We start from the raw sequence: 26,374 nt of genomic DNA on the forward strand, positions 1-26,374 counted from the left end.
GTGTTGGCTCATTTATTTAATTACTCATAGAACTTCAAGAACATAACCTCCTCCAGGGTCCTAACTGGTATATATACCAAACCTTGTTTGGCACTGAACACAATTATTCTCTCCACCTAGGTGAAAATGTGGGAAAATCTCATTTTTGAACTATAACTACTTGTCACCACCTTTAACTAATCTAACAGCCTCACAGTTCCCATCTTTGTATATTGGTAAATTTTGTTAAGGACAAACCACCGGAGAAAGCTGTTCTCCCTTCTGGAACTTTTCTTTCAAATCCTAGCTACTCATTTTTTTTTCTGTCTTGGCATCTCTCAGATATCTTCATATACATGTTCTTTTTTATCTCATTATTTACAATGTGATGTTTAGAAACAATGAAAATTATGTGCCATTTCTCTAGGCAATGTTTAAAGTTGGATATATAAATATTTGATGTTACTGTGACATTTATTCTTTAAAGCTATTATTAAACATCGCAGTCTTTATCATTTAGCAAAACTTCTTTGACATTCCTGGTGACCCCTTTCTCTTTTGACTCCAGTAATACATTGTGTATACTTCTGTAATAAAACTTTATGAACTATTATATATTATTTTTTTGTGTTCTATAGTTATGAAGTTCATAGAGATGAATTACAATACCTTTATATACAAGCACTCATCACTTTGCATGACCCTGGTATATATGAATTTTAGTTACCACAGATAAATAATGCCAGCCCTCCAACAGCACAGTTCACATTTCTTTTATCATGGTATATTAACTGTAAATAATTGAGTAAAGCATGAACTTTGCTACTAGATCTTTAGTACACTATCAGTATCAATATGAGTAATTAATATGTCACTTCATTTAAATGAATTTGGAGAATGCGCACCTGTCACTCACTGTATGCACAGACAGCAAAGCATGTAGTCTCATAGCTTCTATTTCCTAGCGATAACTCTTGTGATGTTTTATAGAAATATATTATTTTTGGAGTTTATTTATTTTGAGAGAGAAAGAAAAAAGAGAGAACATGAGCATGCATGGGGGAGGGGGAGAGAGAGAGAGAGAGAGAGAGAGAGAGAATCCCAAGCAGTCTCCAAGGTGCCACGTGAGGCTCAAACTCATGAACCATGGGTTCATGACCTGAACCAAAACCAAGAGTCGAATGCTTAACTGACTGAGCCACCCAGGCACCCCACAGAAATGGATTATCAAAAGAAGAAATCAGACAGGGAAAATGTAGCAAAGAAACCAAATATGATATTTCTGTAAGTGAAAGATTTTAAAATGGCAACAGCAAAGCAAATATAGGACTTGACCAAGGTATGCATGAAGTTAAGGTATGAACTATATTGAAAGAGTTTGATGAATATTTTTTTTAAAAGGTAAACTTCTTTGGCAAGTTTTAAATTACACTATGTTTGAGATGGAATGCTTGCTTACTTCTACTTTGTAATACATGCTTCCATTAAAAAAAAAAATCTCAATCTCTTTGGATAGAATGCTAGTCAAAAGCATTGAATTAGTTGGTACATTGAAAACAAAAAAACAAAAAACAAACAAACAAAAAACAATTAGTAAGAGACTGAAAACATTGTTTGTTTGTTTACTATCAACAAGATTGGTCCCATTCAGGAAATGAAATGCATTGATTATTATTAAGCTGTGTAGTTAAGCTACTAATGCAGATTAAGTATGCTGCTGTGAAATTTGGAACCAGATTCCAAGAATTAGTCCAGGCAGATGTTTGTAGCCAACAGGATGATGTTATCTCAGAGGAAGTAACAAGGGCAAAATCTTTATACCAAAGGAACTCTCAGAGATAATTCCTGACATTGAAATCAAAAAGGATGAAATGCTCGAAGCTAATCCAAATTTATAAAGGAATGTAACAATTCACTAAAATATAGAAATGAAGCTCACTTTATATGAAAACTTTAATAGTGAGAGGAAGACAAGCACTGTTGACACAATTCGTCATTAGTTTTTAAAAATAGCAAAATGCCTAATTGTTAATATTTCTTATATTTTAAATTACAGTGTACTATCTAAAGATATTTTACTTATCATTTTCTTATAAATATATAACCAATTTTGATATAGTTTCTAATGTTTCACAAAAGCTTGTAAAGTTCACAAAACAAACTTTTTTTTCCCCATTGATTGTCTATATGCAAATCCATCAGGAGAGAAAAATCTGATATAAAAAGAAAATAAAGTTTTATTCAAACTCAGATTAGGACAACTGCCCAGGAAACATGATCTTCACGGGGAAAAAAAGTCCTTTGGAGATTGAACAATTATTACAGGGTTATATGCCATTTTTATATCTTGTAAAAGCTCAAAAGATTATAGATTAGTACATAGGCAGGAATCATGAGTTTTAAAGTCAAGGAATGCAAGGAGTAGGACCACGGATCAATATCTCAAGGGCAAGATGGTTTTCCATTAGGACATTCATTCACAAAATAGATGTACAAAGCATGTAAGCTGCCGTAATTCAGGCTTTGTGTTTGAACAAAGTTTATGTATAGTCATGCTGACCTAGAAAGAAATCTACAGTGGCTTTGCTTATAGAGCAGGTCTTTAGAGATTTTTTCTATCAATGGTTAAGAGAAATTTGCAAAGTTTTAGCCTTTTATGTTCATGTACTGCTGTGCAAAGGAAAAAGCATAAAGAATTCACTTAGTAATATCGTCAAAAAATGCAATGAATAGGCAGATGTATTACTATCACTTTTTATATATAAAAATAATACTAAAAGCACCATCTCTGAACCCAAAAAGTTTTTAATGTTAAAAGATGGACAGCATTTTTTCTTATTTGATGTTTGCTGTCACAACTTCTTTTGAAACATGAACAATTTTCTGTTGTTAAATGTGTCTCTGCATGATAAACTTGGTGTGAAAGATGAAAAAAAATCTCTTTTCTCTGTATATAATCGAAGTTAAAATTTTAAATATGAATTTTAATTTTGTAAAGATTATGTCTTAACATGCATAATAATGAAACACAAAATTTAATCATGCTAAAATGAATACAGAGATTTAAAAATATTTAGGTATTGATATATTTTATTGCACAGGTGTATAAATATATAAGTATACATATATATATATATAATTAGGAAATCTTCAAAATTTTATGTATATTTATTTGAATTCCCCAAAAACAAAACATTGAACAAAAACTTAATTTAGGATGCAGAAAAGATATGCAATTCCTTAAGCATGCTATAGTTACTCTTCCAGATTGCTGCTGTTTACCATGTGCTGACAAAATATTCCTTTTTAGTGTTTTTAAATGTTTATCTATTCTTGAGAGAGAGTACGATCAGGGGAGAGGCAGAAAGAGAGGGAGACACAAAATCTGAAGCAGGCTCCAGGCACTGAGCTGTCAGCAAGGAGCCTGACACGGGGCTTGAACCCACGGATCGGGAGACTATGACCTGAGCCGAAGTTGGACACCCAACTGATTGAGCCACCCAGGTGCTCCCCAAAATATTCCTTTTTATTCTTTGGATAACTTTTAGCTTGAGTAAAGCATCTATTTATTAAATAAGGGTGGTTTTTGGAATCAAAGATTGACCATGCTAAAATAAAGTTTAGTTTTGAGAACCCTATCCATATTTTAATGAGAAAGCACAGAGGTTAAAAGTTTACATATGTTATTTTTAAAATTTCCTCAGAAAGAACTTTTTTTTGTACCTGCAATAAAAACAATGAAAACATATGTCTCAAGAAAAATGAGTTCAAAAGACTGATAAAAATTACAAAGTTACTTACAGACACACTAATAATAACATGGCACCTTGCTTACTTCTGCTTCTATGCCAAAGAGAAAGGAAATAGACATTAAATGGGGGAGAAAATGGATGGAGGTAGGAAGTGGTGGGGGAGAGAAGGCAGGTTTTTGTTATGTTTTGTTTGTATTGGCTTGATTGGTTAACTGACATTTTAGAATTTCTGTTTAGTAGGAATGTATACCTAAGGTTTCTCTCCAGTCTTCAGTTCAATAGCTGTATTCTAATATTTAATGATAAGTTAAAAAACATACACAGATACAATAGAGAAATAAAAGTTGTCAAGATTTGCTATTTTTACGAGGATTATAATTTTATCAGTTCTCCAGTATGCGTAGGCATAAAATCACAGAGAAAGACATTTTATCTTTATCAAGCTACAGAGTTGAGCATCAAGAGGGGAAAGATATGTATTAAAGTGACTTACTGCACAGTACAACATTTTAGCTACCTTCCTTTTAGTGCATACAATCATTTATGGCCCACCACACCACACTCCTTGGATAAATGCTTATGCATTAAAAGAGGCTACCCTTTTGCAGGGCTCTCTGTTCATCAACCCTTTCCCATTTCTTCCACAGCTTTGCTTTGCAATTTCACTTCCTACTGAAAAAAAAAAAAATAAAGGAAAAAACAAACAAAAATCAAAACCCACAAACAAAAGAAAACAACAATACAACAGAACACAACAAGAGTGGCTTCTGCTGCCTGAAATAAACTCTGGGTTTATTGCTGACTCGATCTGTATTAAACCAAACTTTCCCTATGTTTTACTACAATAATACACAATGTGGTTTAAAATTAAGCTTTGTCTACTAATTTAGAAAAGATTACATTTTGAGTCTCAAGGTCTCTTGTATTTTTTCCTTGTATATAGGTTACTCCTACCCTTGATACAATGTAGAATGCAATAAGATAGACTTTAAAGTGTTTTGCAATTATAATACTATTCAATAAGATTAAAGAACAAAATAACTTTTAAAGGATGTGAGTACTTGAAAGATAACAAAATACTTGAATTCAATAGCATAAATACTGAATACATCTGTGTGAATTTTTGAGTTACCTAAATCTGATCTTTTTTGATTTATTCTTCTATCATTATTTCTTAAAATAAACTTTCAATTTAGGTGGAGATTTCTGTCATTAGTTGCCCCACCTGATGGTGGTTGTTTTCTCCTTGTCTGGACACTTTCCCCAAAGGTTTCATAATTTCTCTTCTATATTCTGATGGGAGGTGGAAAGGTGTCTGGAAATGGAGAAAATGTGATGGCATCTTCCTAAACACTAGTAATACTTTATTTCCTGATATTTGTGGTGGCTGTATAGATGTGTTTAGTTTAGAAAAAAAATATATGCACATTCTTTTTGTGCATTTACCTACATCTCAATTTTAAAAATATTTACAAAATAAAGAAATTGACAGAAATCTGATAATTAGTGGTGTGATGCTTTCAAAGTGGTCTGGAATCCTTACAGGAACTGTGAAGAATGGGAAGGTTTTAAGAGTTCTGGTTAAAATGTAAAACTAATCAGAAGGCTACAAAATTTTGGAAATTGATAGTGGCGATGATCATAAACCACTGTGAATACACTTAATGCCACTGAATCATACACTTAAAGATGATTAAGGGTAAATTAAAAAAATTAAAAAATTAAATGTAAAACTATTAACTCAAAGGTCTAGAGATGTGTTCATACTGTATACAATAAAATAATTTAGTGATTTAATTTTGATTTGGAATAGAATAATATTGGAATAATATTAGTTATTTTAGCATAAATAGCTACTGGCAAAGATTCCCTAGTTTAAAAGTGGGATGGATGTGAAATGTGCTGTTACATATAAACTTTCAAGCCTATTTTATTTATCTTGCTTTGCTTTACCTGTGTGAGGAAGGAAAAATAATTTCCCTTTACTCTTCTAGGTTCCTGGCTGAGAAACCTTTGTAATAATAATAATAATAAATACCAGGTTAACAGGAGAAAAACAAACAGAAGTCTAATAACATGTTAACTGAATTGGACAGTGTTAAATGGCCACATCACTTGGGCAAGATCTTGCAGTCAGTGGCAAACACTGAAGGTTTTAAAGTGTGTTTAAGGTGGTGGCTTGGGCCATTTTGAGGAGTTACTCAGTTTTCCTGGGTCTCTCCCATGTATAAACAAGGTATACATGTTATTAAACTTCTGTTTGTTTTTCTCTTGTTAATCTATCTTATGTCAACGTAATTACTTAACCAGCGGACGAACCTAGATGGAAGAAAGGAAAACTCTCCCACCCCTACAATAGCATCTGTCATGGTGTTCAAATACAAGTGGTGCTAATTGAGGTTTGGTTGTAATGTTAAATAACAATAATCCAACAGAGTAAATTTTACAGATCTAATTGGCTTCACCGAATGATTCATAAATGGGCAGTATCCCATTAAGTGAATAGAAAGACTTGCATGTGAAGACTTGCATGGTCTCAGGCTTTAGTAGATATTGAGACAATTTAGGAAAAGGTTTAGTCACATGTATTGAATCTTTATAGGTTCTGTACTTTTTATTCACCCAATGTCAGTATTAGAAGCATCCCACAGATTTTCAGGCCCCTTGATTAAACTGACGACTTTTGGAATTCTCTTTCTTCTGTATCAAAAGTGGGTTGTAAAGAACATAATAGATCAGGTTTAGGTTGGTCAGGAAATTCTCAGGTGAGGTATCCATTGGTAGCAAAATGTCCTTTAACTTTAGAAAGGAGATGTCTGCTTAATACATTGAAAAGGGCTGCATCTTACATCAAAAGGAAATGTTTTTCAGTAAAAGGTCCCAGAGTCATTTGTATTAGTTGGGATAGAAATTCTCTCTGAACTTTATACCCCCAATAGGGAAAGCTCTTTTTTGTTTTCTCCAAGGGATTTGTTTTCCTACGAGAATAGGAGTTAAACTAGAAAGCATAGCTCTAGTATCAAGTATATTACGTCAAAGTTTCCCGTTAATTTCAATTTTAATTTCAGCTTGGGTGTTTAAGGGAATTTCTGGAGAATCCCTTGGAGTCAATCAACTCAGGGAGGGACACATGTGGGGGGCTCACCTTGGCGATAGATATGGGGCAATTAAGTTGAAGAATTTGCATAGGACCTTAGGGGATAATCTTTTTTCCAGTGTTCCAGTTGATTACAGATGAGAAATTGATTTGGGGGCCACTGTCTTCATGATAGGACCCTAAGAGGGCACCATTTGAAAGGCCTAGGTATTATTTGAGGTCTTTAGTCTTGGATTTGTTGTGGCTGCAAGATTAATTAATAAGGCAAATTTTTGTTTGAAGTCATACTCCAAGGTCATTTCAAAGTGCTCATCTGTAGTCATGAGCTCAGTCAGAGGGTTGGCCTCCTATCTATGTTTTCTGCCTTTTTATTAATCCATTAATCTCAGTATATAATCCATTTATAAATAGAATAGCTAGAGCAAGTGTTGTGACCTTATATAGTGTATGGAACCTGGAATACTATTGGAAGACAGCTTCCAAAAGAGCTTTGAAGTCTGTTACAGATTCATCTTTCTTTTGTTTGTATGTTTGAATAATATACCAATCAATCAGTAAGGGAAGGAAAAACTCTAGGAATGGACTGTAAAAAATCAGTTGTTATTTCACAATATCTTTCTTAGCCATAAAGGGAACACATTGAGGATCAAGGGTCTCAAATATTGTCCTCAAGGTTTTACCATTCTTTTTGTAGCATATATTTTTGGGTTTCACTAGGTCCTACCAATATGTGCACTAAAAGATCTAGCAGCCCAGGGTCATAGGCCCCAGTGATTATTCTAAATTCTTCAAAAAACTTTTGGGGATCCTCTCTAGCTTTAGGAAATTCTTTAACTATGATTCTGAGTTCAGTCTTTGACCAAAGGGTGAAATATATGTGCGGAAGTTTGAAACCTCAGGTAGTTTTATTTTAAAGTATTTGAAAAGGTTGCTATTTAGTAGTATCTTCAGAATGGAAAGGCTGTTTGGACAGAGAATTAGTAAAATGTGAGTACTCATGTAAAGAAAAGGGAAGCAGTAGAAGTCACAATGGTTTTATTATCTTTTTAGTTATCTCCTGTGCCTCTAATTTTTCACTAGTCTTTTCTAACAAGTCTTTTAATGAAGCTATTTTGGAATCTTGAATTCTTAGGGAAGCTTCGTCATATAAATTAAAATAGTTATCCTATTCTATTTAATTTGGGAACCCTTGTTTTCATGTGTGCTGCTTCTTCTTCCTTTAATGTTTATTTATTTATTTTGAGGGGGGGGGGAATGAGTGAGGGAGGGAAGGGCAGAGAGAGGGGAGATAGAGAATCCCAAGCAGGCTCCTTGTTGTCAGTGAACAGACAGAGATCATGACCTCAGCAGAAATCAACAGCAGGATGCTTAGCCAGCTGAGCCACCCAGGTGCCCCTCACGTGTGCTTCTAAAATGAATGATGTTGTCTAATTGGAACATGCCCCATAAAGATCATTGTAATTTGAGATTATTTTTTATAGGATTTTGTCATTTTTGTAGATACTTACAGCTTCCAGGACTACAGTTCCTAACCATAAAATAAGCAGGTTTCCTGGAAGATGGTATGCTTAACTCTTTGGAAGTTAAAGATCCCATTTTTAAAAAAAATATTTATTCATTTTTGAGAGACAGAGCACAAGCAGGAGAGGGGCAGAGAGAGAGAAGAAGTCACAGAACATGAAGTAGGTTCTAGGCTCCAAACTGTCAGCACAGAGCCCAACGTAGGGCTTGAACTCATAAACCACGAGATCATGACCCAAGTCGAAGTCAGACGCTTAACTGACTGAGCCACCCAGACACCCCTAAAGATCCCATTTCTTTTAGCTAGCCTTTATCTACACAGAAAAGAAAAACAAACATGTGCATCTTAATATCTTAGCAGTTACCAAGTGTTACTGCACCCTAGCCAAGAGAAGCCCCTGTATACACATCCGACAATTTCCAGCATGGAACTTGGGACTGGGGAATGGACTGAACAAGCAGGCCTCAACAAATGGAGACTGCAATCTGATTCCACACAAAAGGGGTACTGCAGCCCATGGTTTCCAAAAAGGAATCTGGGTATGGAATCAAGAACTAGAGTTTCCAAATAAATGAAGAATTATGGTCCAAACTGCCAGCAGTTCCCATTGTGGAATTAATGATTCCAAAGAGTTGGGGAATAGACTCAAAACCCAATTAGATTGGGAGCTCAACATAAAGGTAGTGGAGCTCAAAACCAAGAGGAACTTGGCCATAATCCTCAGAAATGGTGAGAAGGGCAGCGAACTCAAAAGAAGGTTCATGAGTACCACTCCTCTGTTTCTCAATTGTCCCTGAATGTCATCAGAAGTTTGCTTCAGGGGCGCCTGGGTGGCTCAGTCGGTTAAGCAGCTGACTTCGGCTCAGGTCATGATCTCGCAGTCCGTGAGTTCGAGCCCTGCGTCGGGCTCTGTGCTGACAGCTCAGAGCCTGGAGCCTGTTTCAGATTCTGTGTCCCCCTCTCTCTGACCCTCCCCTGTTCATGCTCTGTCTCTCCCTGTCTCAAAAATAAATAAAACGTTAAAATAAAATTTAAAAAAGTTTGCTTCAGATTCCACTGCCACTGCCACCAGATATGTCAAATACCAAAAATTCAACTGAATTGAACATATATATATATACACACATATAAATATATATGTATATATATACATATATGTGTATATATGTATATATATGTGTGTGTGTGTGTGTGTGTGTGTGTATATATATATATATATGTTTCTAGGTAAAGTGTAGAATCTTTAAAAATAGGCATCATTTCTGTTTTTTCATCCTCATATACATATGTCTAGAAAAGTTTTTAGAACATTATCTGGAACAAGTATAGAACATAGAGGTTACTTAAGATATAATGGAACGACTTATTTATGGCATAAATTGTTTCAGATCAGACTATTCATATCTATTTTCAAGACTACATAAAATAGTTCAAAGAAGAACTGGCCAGAAGGAAAAAGCATTCTACCAACCCAACAAAGTCAGAAAGTACAATGTAATTTCAATTTGATTGTAAAGACCTGTTAAAGTATCTCTGTGTACTTTTCTTCCTTATAATGTGAACATTTTTAATTTATATAATATTTTACAAATTTAATCCACTAAGGGAAAATGAAATCTGAACATTTCTAATTTACAGAATATTTTATACTTTTAATCTACTAAAAGATTCTTTTCCTGTGGAGTTTAGTATACATGTACATAAAATTATTGCTCACCATGTAGGTACAGATTTTTAAACTTTATCAATAAATATTTTATTTAATTCACACAACTATTAGGGGCTGGAGTATTAAGAAACTCCTGTATGTGAGAATTTTAAAAATTAAAGAGTCCAGGGGCCTTATATTGCAATCTCTTCCCATGTGAATAAATAGTACTGGCATTCAAACGCTATTCTTCTAATGGTAAATCAAGTATTGTTTTCCTTGTTTTAAAAGTGGCAGAGCTGAGATGGGGAAATATAACATAAAGCATTTAAAGACAACTTTAAAAACAAAAGACAGTGTTAAGAGTAATAACTAAAAGTCATTTTGTGTACACAGTGTTAATTTTGGATCATTTTATTCTTAAAAACAAACCACACACACAATATATATATATATTTCTTACTCATTTGTGCTGTAAAAACTATGATTCAAAAGGTCAGTTTAATTTAGTCCACCCTCATAAATCTCAGGAAAGAAAAGACATGCTTACAAATCTCTTTTATATTAACATTCACAGTCTTAGGTCAGCGTATCATGAGGGAGTGCTGGAACATGAACTAGAGACTAGTACAAAATTTTCCCAAAATGTCTTTCACAGCACAAGGATAAGTGTTGGGAAAGGACAAGAGAAAAATTCCCTACTTGGAAGTAATTTCTGGTTTCTATTTCTGGACCAAATACAGAGAAGAACAGATTCAAAAAGCATATAGAAGATTAACATCCTTTCAAATGATATATTGATAACTTCATTAAAATTATGTTAAGGCCTGTTTTCTTTTTTGTTTTTCTTTTTTTCTTTTTTTTTTTTTTTTGAGAGAGAGAGAGTGAGAGAGCGAGAGAGAGAGGGAGAGGGAGGGAGGGAAGCAGAGACAGGGAGACAGACGATCTAGAGCTGCCTCTGTGCTGACATGACAGCAGATAGCCTGATGCAGGGCTTCAATTCAGGAACCTTGAGAGCATGACTTGAGTTGAGGTCAGATGCTTAATCAAGTGAGCCACCCAGGTGCCCAAGACCTGATTCTTGATAACAATGATTCCTTCATAGTTGTGAATGTCATTTGTTGAAGATACATTGAGCCCCAGAGCACTTAAAAATGAATATGTATTTTGAGAATGTTTTGACCAAAGGAAATAAATTTAAGAAGGTAAGTGTTGTTGTTTGTTTTTTTTTTCAATAAACCACCAGATTTGTTAGCAAATAGTATAATTTTTATTTTAATTTCTGCTCTGAAAATATTGTTATATTAATTTCAAATTACGTTATTCAGATCCAAATGGAATTACATTTAAGAAGAGGCTTTAAATGTTAAGATTTCTGGATCCCTTTAATTAGAAGACAAATACATAATCTTAGCAGCCCAGTGATTCAAAAAGAGAGTTTATGGCTACTTTAATTTATATATTATTGAATGAAATGTCACAGAGGCACATTTCAAGATGAAAGTCACAGTCATTATAAATTTTTACTATTTTTGTTGGAGTTGAACACTAATAAAGATATATATTCAAAAAGAAATTGACAAATATAAAATTGAAATTGAGCCCATAACACAAAAGCAAATATTTTGAACACGTTTTAAAAAACTTATGTTTGTGATTATATAGTTTGGTTATTCATATGAATAAACAAAAACAATCTTCAAAAACTTGTACTGCCACCTTTTCTGCCAGATTCTAATATTTCCTCCTTTGAAAATCCAAACTGAAAGGTCATATTAAACTTCCTGCTTCCTCTACTTTGAGACTACATTAAAATAACAGTAAAAAACTAAAGAAGGAATAAAACCACAATGAAGAAGATGATATGAGGGATATTTCAAAATGTTTCTAGGACATGCAAAGAATATAAACAAATATTGACTTATGAAACATAAGACATAGCCTTCCCAAGTCCTTAAACAACAGAAGGACCTGAGCTGTCAGGCAGGACCTTAGAGAGGGAAGTTTTCAGTCTCAGAGGTGCAGGGGTACCATCTTGCTTTTCTCTGTGACCATTTAAAATTCTGCATTTAAAAGAGTTAGAATCCTTCTTCTCTCTCTTACAGCCTCTTACACATTTTCACACTGAGTTGCCAGCTAACAAGTTAGTATTTAGAGGCATAAAATTGAGAGGATATTCTCTAAAGAAATGAAACAGAGGAACCTGTGGAAGATGGCGGCGTAGGAGGATGCTGGGCTCACCGGGCGTCCTGCTGATCACTTAGATTCCACCTATACCTGCCTAAATAACCCAGAAAACCGCCAGAGGCTAGCAGAACTGAGTGTCCGGAGCCAAGCACAGATGAGAGGCCCATGGAAGAGGGGCCCCTCCTGAAGTGGATCTCCGAAGGAAAAGTGAGCTGAACCTGCCCCTCCCACCCCTGTGCACCTTGCGGATCCACCCCAGCTAATATGCCAGATCCCAGCACCACAAGCCGGGCAGTGTGCAAGTAGCCCAGACGGGCCACACCACACCACACCACAGTGAATCCCGCCCCTAGGAGAGGGGAAGAGAAGGCACACACCAGTCTGACTGTGGCCCCAGCGGTGGGCTGGGGGCAGACATCAGGTCGGACTGCGGCCCCGCCCACCAACTCCAGTTACACACCACAGCACAGGGGAAGTGCCCTGCAGGTCTTCACCACTCCAGGGACTATCCAAAATGACCAAACGGAAGAATTCCCCTCAGAAGAATCTCCAGGAAATAACAACAGCTAACGAACTGATCAAAAATTGTTTAAACAATATAACAGAAAGTGAATTTAGAATAATAGTCATAAAATTAATCGCTGCGCTTGAAAACAGTATAAAGGACAGCAGAGAATCTCTTGCTACAGAGATCAAGGGACTAAGGAATAGCCAGGAGGAGCTAAAAAATGCTATCAACGAGTTGCAAAATAAAATGGAGACAACTACGGCTCGGATTGAAGAGGCAGAGGAGAGAATAGGTGAACTAGAAGATAAAATTCTGGAAAAAGAAGAAGCTGAGAAAAAGAGAGATAAAAAAATCCAGGAGTATGAGAGGAAAATTAGAGAAGTAAGTGATGCACTAAAGAGAAATAATCTACGCATAATTGGTATTCCAGAGGAGGAAGAGAGAGGGAAAGGTGCTGAAGGGGTACTTGAAGAAATAATAGCTGATAACTTCCCGGATCTGGGGAAGGAAAAAGGCATTGAAATCCAAGAGGCACAGAGAACTCCCTTCAGATGTAACTTGAATCGATCTTCTGCACGACATATCATAGTGAAACTGGCAAAACACAAGGATAAGGAGAAAATTCTGAAAGCAGCTAGAGATAAACATGCTCTAACATATAAAGGGAGACCTATAAGACTCGTGACCGATCTCTCTACTGAAACTTGGCAAGCCAGAAAGGAATGGCAGGAGATCTTCAATGTGATGAACAGAAAAAATATGCAGCCGAGAATCCTTTACCAGCAAGTCTGTCATTTATAAGAGAAGGAGAGATAAAGGTCTTCCCAAACAAACAAAAACTAAAGGAATTCGTCACCACGAAACCAGCCCTACAAGAGATCCTAAGGGGGATCCTGTGAGACAAAGTACCAGAGACATCGCTAGAAGCATGAAACCTACGGACATCACAATGACTCTAAACCTATATCTTTCTATAATAACACTGAATGTAAATGGACTAAATGCACCAACCAAAAGACATAGGGTATCAGAATGGATAAAAAAAACAAGACCCATCTATTTGCTGTCTACAAGAGACTCATTTTAGACCTGAGGACACCTTCAGATTGAGAGTGAGGGGATGGAGAACTATTAATCATGCCACTGGAAGTCAAAAGAAAGCTGGAGTAGCCATACTTATATCAGACAAACTAGACTTTAAATTAAAGGCTGTAACAAGAGATGAAGAAGGGCATTATATAATAATCACAGGGTCTATCCATCAGGAAGAGCTAACAATTATAAATGTCTATGCGCCAAATACAGGATCCCCCAAATATATAAAACAATTACTCACAAACATAAGCAACCTTATTAATAAGAATGTGGTAACTGCAGGGGACTTTAACACTCCATTTACAGAAATGGATAGATCATCTAGACACACGGTCAATAAAGAAACAAGGGCCCTAAATGATACATTGGATTAGATGGACTTGACAGATATATTTAAAACTCTGCATCCCAAAGCAACAGAATATACTTTCTTCTTGAGTGCACATGGAACATTCCCCAAGATAGATCATATACTGGGTCACAAAACAGCCCTTCATAATTATACAAGAATTGAAATCATACCATGCATACTTTCGGACCACAATGCTATGAAGCTTGAAATCAACCACAGGAAAAAGTCTGGAAAACCTCCAAAAGCATGGAGGTTAAAGAACACCCTACTAACGAATGAGTGGGTCAACCAGGCAATTAGAGAAGAAATTAAAAATATATGGAAAGAAATGAAAATGAAAATACAACAATCCAAATGCTTTGGGATGCAGTGAAGGCAGTCCTGAGAGGAAAATACATTGCAATCCAGGCCTATCTCAAGAAACAAGAAAAATCCCAAATACAAAATCTAACAGCACACCTAAAGGAAATAGAAGCAGAACAGCAAAGGCAGCCTAAATCCAGCAGAAGAAGAGAAATAATAAAGATCAGAGCAGAAATAAACAATATAGAATCTAAAAAAACTGTAGAGCAGATCAACGAAACCAAAAGTTGGTTTTTTGAAAAAATAAACAATATTGATAAACCTCTAGCCAGTCTTCTCAAAAAGAAAAGGGAGATGACCCAAATAGATAAAATCATGAATGAAAATGGAATTATTACAACCAATCCCTCAGAAATACAAGCAACTATCAGGAAATACTATGAAAAATTATGTGCCAACAAACTGGACAACCTGGAAGAAATGGGCAAGTTCCTAAGCACCCACATGCTTACAAAACTGAATCAGGAGGAAATTGAAAGCTTGAACACACCCATAACCAGCGAAGAAACTGAATCAGTCATCAAAAATCTCCCAACAAGTCAGAGTCCAGGACCAGATGGCTTCCCAGGGGAGTTCTACCAGATGTTTAAAGCAGAGATAATACCTATCCTTCTCAAGCTATTCCAAAACATAGAAAGGGAAGGAAAACTTCCAGACTCATTCTATGAAGCCAGTATTACTTTGATTCCTAAACCAGACAGAGACCCAGTAAAAAAAAGAGAACTACAGGCCAATATCTCTGATGAATATGGATGCAAAAATTCTCAATAAGATACTAGCAAAGCGAATTCAACAGCATATAAAAAGAATTATTCACCATGATCAAGTGGGATTCATTCCTGGGATGCAGGGCTGGTTCAACATTCGCAAATCAATCAATGTGATATACCACATTAATAAAAGAAAAGATAAGAACTATATGATCCTGTCAATTGATGCAGAAAAGACCTTTGACAAAATTCAGCAACCTTTCTTAATAAAAACACTCGAGAAAGTCGGGATAGAAGGAACATACTTAAAGATCATAAAAGCCATTTATGAAAAGCCCACAGCTAACATCATCCTCACTGGGGAAAAACTGAGAGCTTTTTTCCCTGAGATCAGGAACACGACAGGGATGCCCACTCTCACCGCTGTTGTTTAACATAGTGTTGGAAGTGCTAGCATCAGCAATCAGACAACAAAAGGAAATCAAAGGCATCAAAATTGGCAAAGATGAAGTCAAGCTTTCACTTTTTGCAGATGACATGGTGTTATACATGGAAAATCCAATAGACTCCACCACAAGTCTGCTAGAACTGATACATGAATTTAGCAAAGTTGCAGGATACAAAATCAATGTACAGAAATCAGTTGCATTCTTATACACTAATAATGAAGCAACAGAAAGACAAATAAAGAAACTGATCCCATTCACAATTGCACCAAGAAGCATAAAATACCTAGGAATGAATCTAACCAAAGATGTAAAAGATCTGTATGCTGAAAACTATAGAAAGCTCATGAAGGAAATTGAAGAAGATATAAAGAAATGGAAAAACATTCCGTGCTCATGGATTGGAAGAATAAATATTGTCAAAATGTCAATACTACTCAAAGCTATCTACACATTCAATGCAATCCCAACCAAAATTGCACCAGCATTCTTCTCGAAACTAGAACAAGCAATCCTAAAATTCATATGGAACCACAAAAGGCCCCGAATAGCCAAAGTAATTTTGAAGAAGAAGACCAAAGCAGGAGGCATCACAATCCCAGACTTTAAACAAACATTAAAGAAGAGGATAAATGCATACAAACCAAAAATCTTATCTTAGACAGTAAGCTAATACCGATTATTGAAGATAACATTTTAAAAAGACTATAATGAATGCTGTCTAATAAATTTAGAAATGTTTTACAGACATAAAACAGGAACTGGATGCTACATAAAAGGAAAAACTCAGATAATAGGAAATAATAGAATTTCTTTATAATTATTAAAATAATAATTTTAATTAAAAATTAAAATTTACTTTAAACAAGTGGAGTCAGACTAGAGTCAAGAAGGGCAATCTTTGGGCCGCAGCTGTGCAGCAGGTCTAGAGAATAATTTCAGATTGGGTGCAGAGTACAGAATTCTTGGGGAAGATAATTTTGGGGAATTGGATTCAGGAGACCGCAGTACAGTAAAACCTTGGATTGCAAGTAACTCGTTCTGTGAGTGTTCTGCAAGACGAACAAACATTTCTAATAAACTGTAACTTTATAAATGAGTGATATCTTGCAATACAAGTAGTATATGACACTGAATGTCACATGATCACAACTGAATCAATGGTTCTTTCTCTCTCGCTGCAAGATTGTGGGTGATTGATCCCATGCGTGGATGTTTGGCCTCAGACTGCAGTGTTTGTCAGAAAACAGTGATTTTTCAGAAGGTCAGAAGGTACCCACAAATGGCACTAATGTATTTTTCGTAACTTCAAAGCATCCATGGACAGTCCTTTGCTTTTCCAAACAAGAGTAGCTTGGGAAGGCTTTGCTTCATTCTACGTCAGGCTTTCCTCAGCTGCTTTATTGCCAGTTACATTAGATACAGTATATGACAAGAGTTTATTAATATTGTACTGTAGTCAACATCCATGCAGGCATATACAATGGCCCCCATGCAGAAAAAGATTCCATTGAGCCAAGAGATAGCAGTGAGTCTGTTAGAGATAGTGAAAGTCGTCCTACATAATAACCCTCTGCTCTCCTCTCCCTCATACCAGCCACAAAAGTTTTGAAAGGTAAGTGAAGATTAATTTGTTTATTTTTCTTTATATTTTGTATTTTCTTTATTATTTTGTATTATATTATGGTATTATAATCATTTTTAAGTGAATATTTGTGGAACAAATCTGAGTTTCCATTATTTTTTACGGGGAAATTCACTTTGACATACAAGTGCTTTGGATTGCAAGCATATTTTCTAGAATGAATTATGCTCACACACTAGGTTTTACTGTACATGAGCAGAATCTTAGGCACAATAGAAGATATGACTGAATAAGTAAGTACACACACACACACACACACACCACAAATATCAAGGGTGATAAAAAGCAAAGAAAAATTACAATAAGGGCACCTGGGTGGCTCAGTCAGTTGAGATTTGGATTTCGGCTCAGGTCATGATCTCAGCGCTTGGCTTGTGAATTCAATTTCCGTGTCAGATTCTGTGCTGACAGCTCAGAGCCTGCTGTGCGTTCTGTGTCTCCCTCTCTCTCTGTCTCTCCCTCACTCACACGCTGTCTCTCTCACAAAAAATGAACACTATTTTTTTAATTGCAAGAAAAGCAAAGTCCAAATATAAAGATAACAAAAACCACTATATCCTCCTGAGAAAAATTTATAATGCAGATTAGAGATCCAATGGAATTCATAGTAAGAATACTCTGGGTCATTTACTTGAGAGTTTTGTAAAGATTAACAGATCATAATACATTTGCTTATATTAAATAATACTTATAAAGCAAAATCATATTGGATATGTTTTAGAATAAACACAGACAGAACACTGGTGATGTCACTATGGTTACAGAAGAGAATATACACCTTAACATGGAAAAGGTAAAAATAAAGGTTTAGTTGACTAAGAAAAAATGAAAAGTGGGAGAATTGTTGACAAGAGTGCTGATACCTCATGTGGCTTAGTGGTGATTAGAAGGATAAACTCTCTGGAGCAGCAACACAATAGAGAAAATGCAAAGACATTGCTATAATTTTATTAGAAAGAGGAAAGACAGACATTGGTTGTAATTTTTTTTAAATGGTTATTATTTATTTTGAGAGAGAGTGAGAGCGACACATGAATGGGGGTGTAGAGAGACAAGAAAGAGAATTGCAAGCAGGCTTCTCGCTGTCAGCGCAGAACCTGATGCAGGGCTGGAACACATGAACCGTGAAATCATGACCTGAGTCAAAACCAAGAGTCAGACGCTTAACCGACTGAGCCAGCCAGGCACCCTTGGTTGTAATTTTTTTAAGTCCAGTAAAATTATGCATCTAAATAATTACATAAAGATCAAGGCTATAAACATATATAATGCTGAAATATAGAAGTAACCACCAGGAAACTAAAATCAGAAAAAGTTAAAAGAGGTAGTCTCTGTTTTTTTTATTTAAAAAATTTTTTTAATGTTTTATTTATTTTTTTAAGACAGAGAGAGAGAGAGCATGAGTGGGGTTGGGGCAGAGAGAGAGAGAGACACAGAATCCGAAGCAGGCTCCAGGCTCTGAGCCATCAGCCCAGAGCCCGACGCGGGGCTCGAACTCATGAACTGTAAGACCATGACCTGAGCCGATGTCGGACACTCAACTGACTGAGCCATCCAGGCACCCCAAGGTAGTCTCTGTTATAAGAGACTAAAGAATAATGGTTGAAGAAGGGATTATTGCTTTTCATTTTTAAATTACTCTCTAGCCTTTTGCAAATGTAAGAATAACTTGCTCTAAAAGAGAAGTCATAGAGAGGTGCCTGGGTGGCTCAGTCAGTTAAGCATCTGACTTCAGCTCAGGTCATGATTTCACAGTTCTTGAGTTCGAGCCCTGCGTCGGGCTCTGTGCTGACAGCTCAGAGCCCGGAGCTTGCTTCAGATTCTGTGTTTCCCTCCCTCTCTTCCCCTCCCCTGCTTGCGCTCTCTCTCTCAAAAATTAATAAACATTAATTTTTTAAATGAGCAATACAGGGAAGTTATACATCAAGTGGATTCATTAATGTCACCACTGTGGATTACCAGGTATGTTCACCTTCAGAAACAACAGCCAGATCTTGAGACTCTCCTAAATTGGCTTTGGAACAGGTTGGAAGGATGAATTTCTCCTGCCATTTGTATCATTCCCCCCCACCCCCCATCCAAATAACTTCAAGTAAATGATTTCTGCTTCTAAATGTCTGGTACACCAAACACTTGTTTTTGCTGAAACTTATGAGTGGGTTGGTATCAATGAAATTGTTGTTATTTATCAAGTTAACCTGAAAGCCATTTCATAATACATGTCAAAATATTATGAATTTAGTTCACGTTTTGGTTGAAAACAATTTGAAACCTTTCACTAGGCTATACCCACTTAAAAATCCTTATTAAAATCATCTACTATTGATTTCATAAGTTTGAGAGTTTATTTTCTTCTTTTAAATAATACTAAATGATCTTAAACCACACCTTGGCAAGAGTCATTTTCTTTAGTCATCTGTCTTCTTCCAATGACTCAGGTGAAAAAATAAAAATGCTGAATTTTCTTGTTAAAAACAGAGCCTGTTGAGGCAGATGAATTGAATAATAAGGGGCTAGTCAAAAAGCAAAGAAAATTATGAACATAAGCTCTTTTAGAAACGAAATAGATTTGTTACACTACTCAGACTGTACTAAAGTTATCTTAAGTACATACATTGCAGATCTATGTCTATATCTATACCATGTCTAGCCCAAATGAATAACATGTCTGACCAAAATTCAATGCATAACTGAAATGCTAGGAAATCAAAAGACAGTTATTTTGTCACCTGTGCTTTATATGGGGTTAAAAGTAAATCAGATAAATAAAACATTCCTGTAGTCACCCAGCCAGTGTGAAGAGTGAAACCAAATTGTTGAAATTTTGCATTAGAAAAATCCACTTTTTAAAAAGCTTGTTTTTATAATTTTCCCAGCAATAAGATTTATATGTGCAAAATTGAGACGTTTCATCACCAAGAGCCATCACACAGGCATGCAATTTCAAAGTATTCTTCACACAGTGGATGTCAGTGGGTCTCACATCAATCCTAGGTAGGGCAATTAAACTTGGATTTCTTCAGTTTGCCCATCAATAAATAATGGAAGGTACTATTCTTTTTATGTAAGCCTGTAAGTGGAGAACTAAAAAAAATCTTTAATAAATGAATGAGTGCAGCATTTCTAGTCTTTTGGAGGACCAGTGGTCCACTTACTAGATGCACATTAAGCTCATGAATATAATTAATGTCTCCAATAATTTTTTAATAAAAAAATGGTTTGACTCAAACTTTTAAAGTGTATTAAATAAAATATTTTTAAATGACAGATAATAGCTGTGGACTTTAGTTTTCCATTTATTATTAGTTTCCTGGCTTGTCCAAGTACACTTTAGTGGTTTTTCTAATTTGGCAACATGCACAAAATATTATTGGCAAATATTTAAGTAGGGTTTGAAAGCTCATTCATATATTTAGTTACTCTGAAAAATTATTCAAAACAAAGCAAATGAATGAATACAGTAAATAAAGTAAAATTGTGGAAAGCAATACACTGTTTTCTACATCAGGGTATATTTTGTCATATTTTTCAAATGGTAAGTTTCCAATAATAATTTTGTTGAATTGCCAAAAGAGAACAAAACAATGACTTTGGTGGGAAAACACAATTATAAAATAATGAAATTAGATTTATTGAATCTATGCTAATATACCACAAATAACAAAATCTTATGTAGACTAGTTATTTATAGGTTGAATCTAGCTTCTATTAATGTATTTTTTGTCTAAAATGACCACATGGTTCTTTTTGGGAGGGTAAGAGAATACTTAGAAAAAGCTATTCTAATATGAAAAATCATGTCAAATGAACATATAGTTCATTAAACACCATTAGTTAACTCTAGTGACTTACAGTGAAGTATGTTAATTTTAAATTATTTAAGCCTCACTTTTTAATTTGTATTAGCATCATCCTCACATATGCTAGAATATAATTCTATGTGCATAAATAAAATTTGGTTTCTGCAAGTTCAGCAAAATTTATATTAAGCATTTTAGTACCAAAACACATATTTGTCATTTTATAATTTTTAAAACAAAGATATGGTGAAAACTAGCAGCTGTGTAATAAAAGCCTGGTAGTTTTAGACAATGATTTTTGTCCATAGAATAAGCAACTTTCATGAATCATGAGAATACTGTTAATGACTTTAAATAAAAATAATATAGGCAGAAGATGAAGCAGTTGGAGAGCTTTTAACCTCTTCATTAGACTGAATTATTTCTAATGCCTTTACATTTATCTTAAAGAATTTTGAACATCCAAACAGAGAAAGATCAAAATAGAGACATATAAAAGTTCATTTCAAAGAAAAATATAAATTAATTGTTAGATCCCACTGTTGGGTATTATTTTATGAATTAACCATGTATATGTTTCTGATTTGATTGCAAGTGATAATTAAACACTTAGAAGAGTGAAACCCTATGAAAGAAGTTGATAGGCAGCATTACCCCAGATGCAAGAGTCCAGAAACATGTGATAAAATGAGACAGAATTTTGAGGTAAAGTTCTTACGATACATAGAGAAGTTTCTTTCAGATAAATGCCCACATAGGAAATTATTATTTTTCATAAAAGCCCACTATGGTCTATAATTCTATCAGATGGTGATTATAGCAAACTTTTAAAAGGAATATATATGGAAAGCACTGCAGAAAACATTTGTATAGACAAGAATGAGATATCTGGAAGATCCTGCATTTACATAGATCTATACTGTAAGAAAAATAGGATCATAAAAATATAGTACCTTTGGAAATCATGTGAAAAACTTAAATATTTGTACATATTGTATTAGATAATTTACATTTATCTGAAACCCAAAAGTGACAAGGAAAATGTGACTACATATCAAAATGCAAAACAAACAAGAAAGCAAACAGATATACAGAAGTGAATCATTCCTTGGCTTAGAGCATCATGATAAAAGACAGAGAATCTTTTTGAGAATAACTTCTCTTCTCTAAAAGTTTTCCTGAAAGTATATATATATTTTACTATAGCTTCTGCTTGACTATATGCTATCTTTAGCACCTTGGATATGATGTGACAATAACTCAATTATTCTGTAAGTGTGTTTGTGTGTGAATATGAAAGTACACAAATGTTTTAATTTATTTCAGAGGATGGCCCCAGTTTATTCTCTTAATAAGAAGTCTTTAGATTCATAAACACAGACTTCATATACTCCATTTAAAAAATGATGCAAGGGGCGCCTGGGTGGATCAGTCAGTTAAGCGTCCAACTTCAGCTCAGGTCATGATCTCATGGTTCATGAGTTCAAGCCCCACGTCAGGCTCTGTGCTGACAGCTCAGAGCCTGGAGTCTGCTTCAGATTCTGTGTCTCCCTCTTTCTCTGCACCCCCCACCTCCACTCACTTTCTGTGTCTATCTCTCAAAAGTAAATAAACATTGAAAAAAAATTTTTAAATAAAAAATAAATAAAAAATACCAAGGGGTGACTGGGTGGCTCAGCTGGTTATGGGCCCAACTCTTGATTTTGGCTCAGGTCATGATCTCGTGGTTCATGAGTTTGAGCCCCACGTGGGGCTCTCCACTGACAACACAGAGCCTGCTTGGGATTCTCTCTGCTCCTCCCATGCTCTCTCTCTCTCTCAATATATAGAGATGATAGAGATGATAACATAAATATATATGTGTGTGTATATACATATATATATATATATATATATATATAATTTTTTTTTAATGAAGCCAAAAGATGACAATGAGGAAAAAAGAAGTTGGTTTTAGAAGTAAAAATTTGACACAACAATGAAGTGAGTTGTGTCAGGATGTCATCACCTTATCTGTTCTCACCTATAAGAACTCTATAGTTCAGCTGCTGAGAGGTCGCCTGGAGCTTATCAATAAAAACACATGAAGAAACAACTATGGCAAAGGGACATGTAGACAATGTGAGGTCTACCTGAATGGTTAGCCTGAGCAAGACTAAACTTTGCTGATCTAAAGTAGCTCCCCAAAGACTTTGGGGCAATTAGCTCTTGCCTTAGGCAAGGTGACTCTTACAGGCAGTGGCAAAAGCCAGGCAGTGGCCTGAAGATCATCTTGTCTGTGAACACCAGCACCCTTGTTTCCTGGCAGTTTGTCCACCAACACAGGACTTTTACTTTCGTGCCGGTGGCTGGATGTCAGCTTTCAGTTAGCTAAGCCAGATTTTCAGAGTACCAATTCCTAACAACGTTCCTACAAAGACATACTTTAACTAAATTTGGACTTTATTTCTTTCATCAGCCTTTGCCTGGAACAATAGTGGGATTAATCTAACATGGGTTTGGAGTACTTTATTTCTTTATTGGCGAACTTCATTATCCAGATCCCTTGTGATCTGAATAGCACAACCCAAGGTTTCAACCAGAATTAATACTCCGGTCAGCTGGATGTTGGTGGCGTTGGTAGTGATTGTATTGAAATTAAGGACTTTCTGGAGGTAACAGTGTTCAAATTATTAGTTCTTTCAAACAAATCCTAATTTAAATAACCAAATTTAAGTGTGATGCCTTAGTTCTTAAAATTTACTCATTTTTTTTAACGTTTATTTATTTTTGAGACAAAGAGAGACAGAGCATGAATGGGGGAGGGTCAGAGAGAGAGGGAGACACAGAATCTGAAACAGGCTACAGGCTCTGAGCCATCAGCACAGAGCCCGACGCGGGGCTGGAACTCATGAACCATGAGATCATGACCTGAGCAGAAGTCGGACGCTCAACCGACTGAGCCACCCAGGCGCCCCTTAAAATTTACTCATTTTAAGAATTGCTACCAACTCACACAGACCATATACTGGGAGAGGTTACACTCAGACAAATACAATTTTAAATAATGTCTAGGATGACCTAGGAGAGGTGGATTTTCATATTTATACAAACTGTGTATACCAATCTTTCAAGATCAACTCCCAAGGGTGTGACTAATAAGATGAAAAGAAACGAATAATGAAAACACGAACCCAAACCATTTGCTTCAATAAAAATGTCACATTCTAGCATTGTATTTTATGTGCAAGGCCTTAGTGATGGTACCCGTATTTATTATATGCAACTAATGTAAGTAAACACATTTCAGGACCTTCTGAACTAGTTATTCATCTGATATCAGTCATTTTCTATTCTACCACCAACTTCTCTTGATGTCCAAACTAGTCAAAGAAAGCATGAACACATACAAACATACACACAGGTCTGACAAGTAAACTTAATGTATGGAAAGGTAATCTTTTAATTTCTGTCTGTAGCAACTGACCCCAGTGCCTGTTGCCATTTGTAGTCTTTTTTGTCTAGTAGTCTGAAAACTGCACATAATACACCTCCATATTCTTACCAGCTGCACACAGAGTTTGTCTTCTTTGCACCTCTGATTTATATTAATCTGGGACTGGAATTTACTGTATGAACCTGTGCTTCAGTGTTTTCTATGATTACTTCTGTTCTGCTTGCTTAGAACTGTCCTTTTTTCATACAGAATGGAGCATCTGCTTAGACATTTTGCTGCTCTCCATGTTTTGCATGTGTCCTGCAAGCAAAGTTCTACTTCAGCAAGCATCACTTCGGTGTCAGAAACACTTTGTTCTCTAGGACTTAATTTTGACATTTGACAAGGATGTAGTACATAATGATAAAAACTGGTAGATATTGAGTGTAGAGAAAGTCTGATGTCATACAGACACCTAGAGAGTTTATAACCCTTTCTTTAATCTGGTGAATGGCAGAATCCTCTGCTACTTTTTGAAGCCTCAAGTAAAGCAACCTGTCTTGATTCTGTTTACTATATTTTTAACATAGTTGCATTTTTTTCCAGATATAAGCCATGTAGGTAGGACAATTCAATGGTAGATTTTATTTGGGAATTTTCAGTAAATATTTCAGTTAATGGCATTCAAGAGGCAGACTGGAGCATAGCTTCCATTTACTTCTTTCTATGCTCAGGTTTCAAGAATAAACATCAGAATATGGCAGTATCTTGATGACTATCTCATGAATTTTCAATGATGCCTCCTGCCTATAAATTGGATATTTCCCAGAGGACTAAACACCAATGTCTATATTCTTTCTTGAACTCTCATACCCAAGGCTGTGTCATAAATTACTATTTTTAAAAATAGAAATAAAGGTGAGTTAACAGTATACATTGTTATGTACATACGCATTTAAGATTTTTATGTCTCTTTTGTAAATTTATCTTTATGTAATATTCCTCTTAGTTGCTAAGAATATTCATTTTTATAAAGTCCACTTGCTCTGATATTAACATGGCCACTCCAGTTTTATTTTGATTATCATTTGTATGGTTTAGCTTTTTTCTAATTTTTACTTTCAACTTAAATATTCCTTATATTTAATATAGGTTTCTTATACACTGTATATAGTTTGAACTTGTTTATTTAATCCAATGTTCATCTTTAATTGCTGTGTTTATACCATTTATATTTTTACTGAGGAATAGTTTGCATATAAATTTTACAAAATGCATACAATTTATTTTTTTAATTTTATTTACAAAGTTGGCCTATCATCACCACTTTCTAATTCCAGAATATTTTCATCACTCCCAAAAGAAACCACATACCTAAGAGAAGTCACTGCCATTTTCCTTTTCCCAGCCCCTGGAAACTACTAGTCTACTTCCTGTCTCTATAGTTATGCCTATTTTAGATATTTCATATAAATGGAATCACAAAATCTGTGAGATTTTGTCCCTGCCTTATCTATTTACCACAATGTTTTCAAAGTTCACCAATATTGTACTTTATATCAGTACTTTATTCCTTTTTATAATTACAAAAATCCCACTTTATGGGTATTCTGTTTTCTATTTATCCATCCATCTATTTATGGATATTTGGGTTTCTTCCACTTTGTGGCTAGTATGCATAATGCTACTGTGAACATTCATGTACAAGTTTTTGTGTGGACGTATACTTCCTATTTTCTTGGTTACATTACTTAGGAAGGGAACTACTGAATCATATGATGATTTCATGTTTAACTTTTTGAGAAGCTGCTAAACTGTTTCCCAAAGAGGATGCACCATTTTACATTCCACCAGC

The sequence above is a fragment of the Panthera uncia genome, assembly GCF_023721935.1.
Source record: "Panthera uncia isolate 11264 chromosome B2 unlocalized genomic scaffold, Puncia_PCG_1.0 HiC_scaffold_24, whole genome shotgun sequence".
Classification (NCBI taxonomy): Eukaryota; Metazoa; Chordata; class Mammalia; order Carnivora; family Felidae; genus Panthera; species Panthera uncia.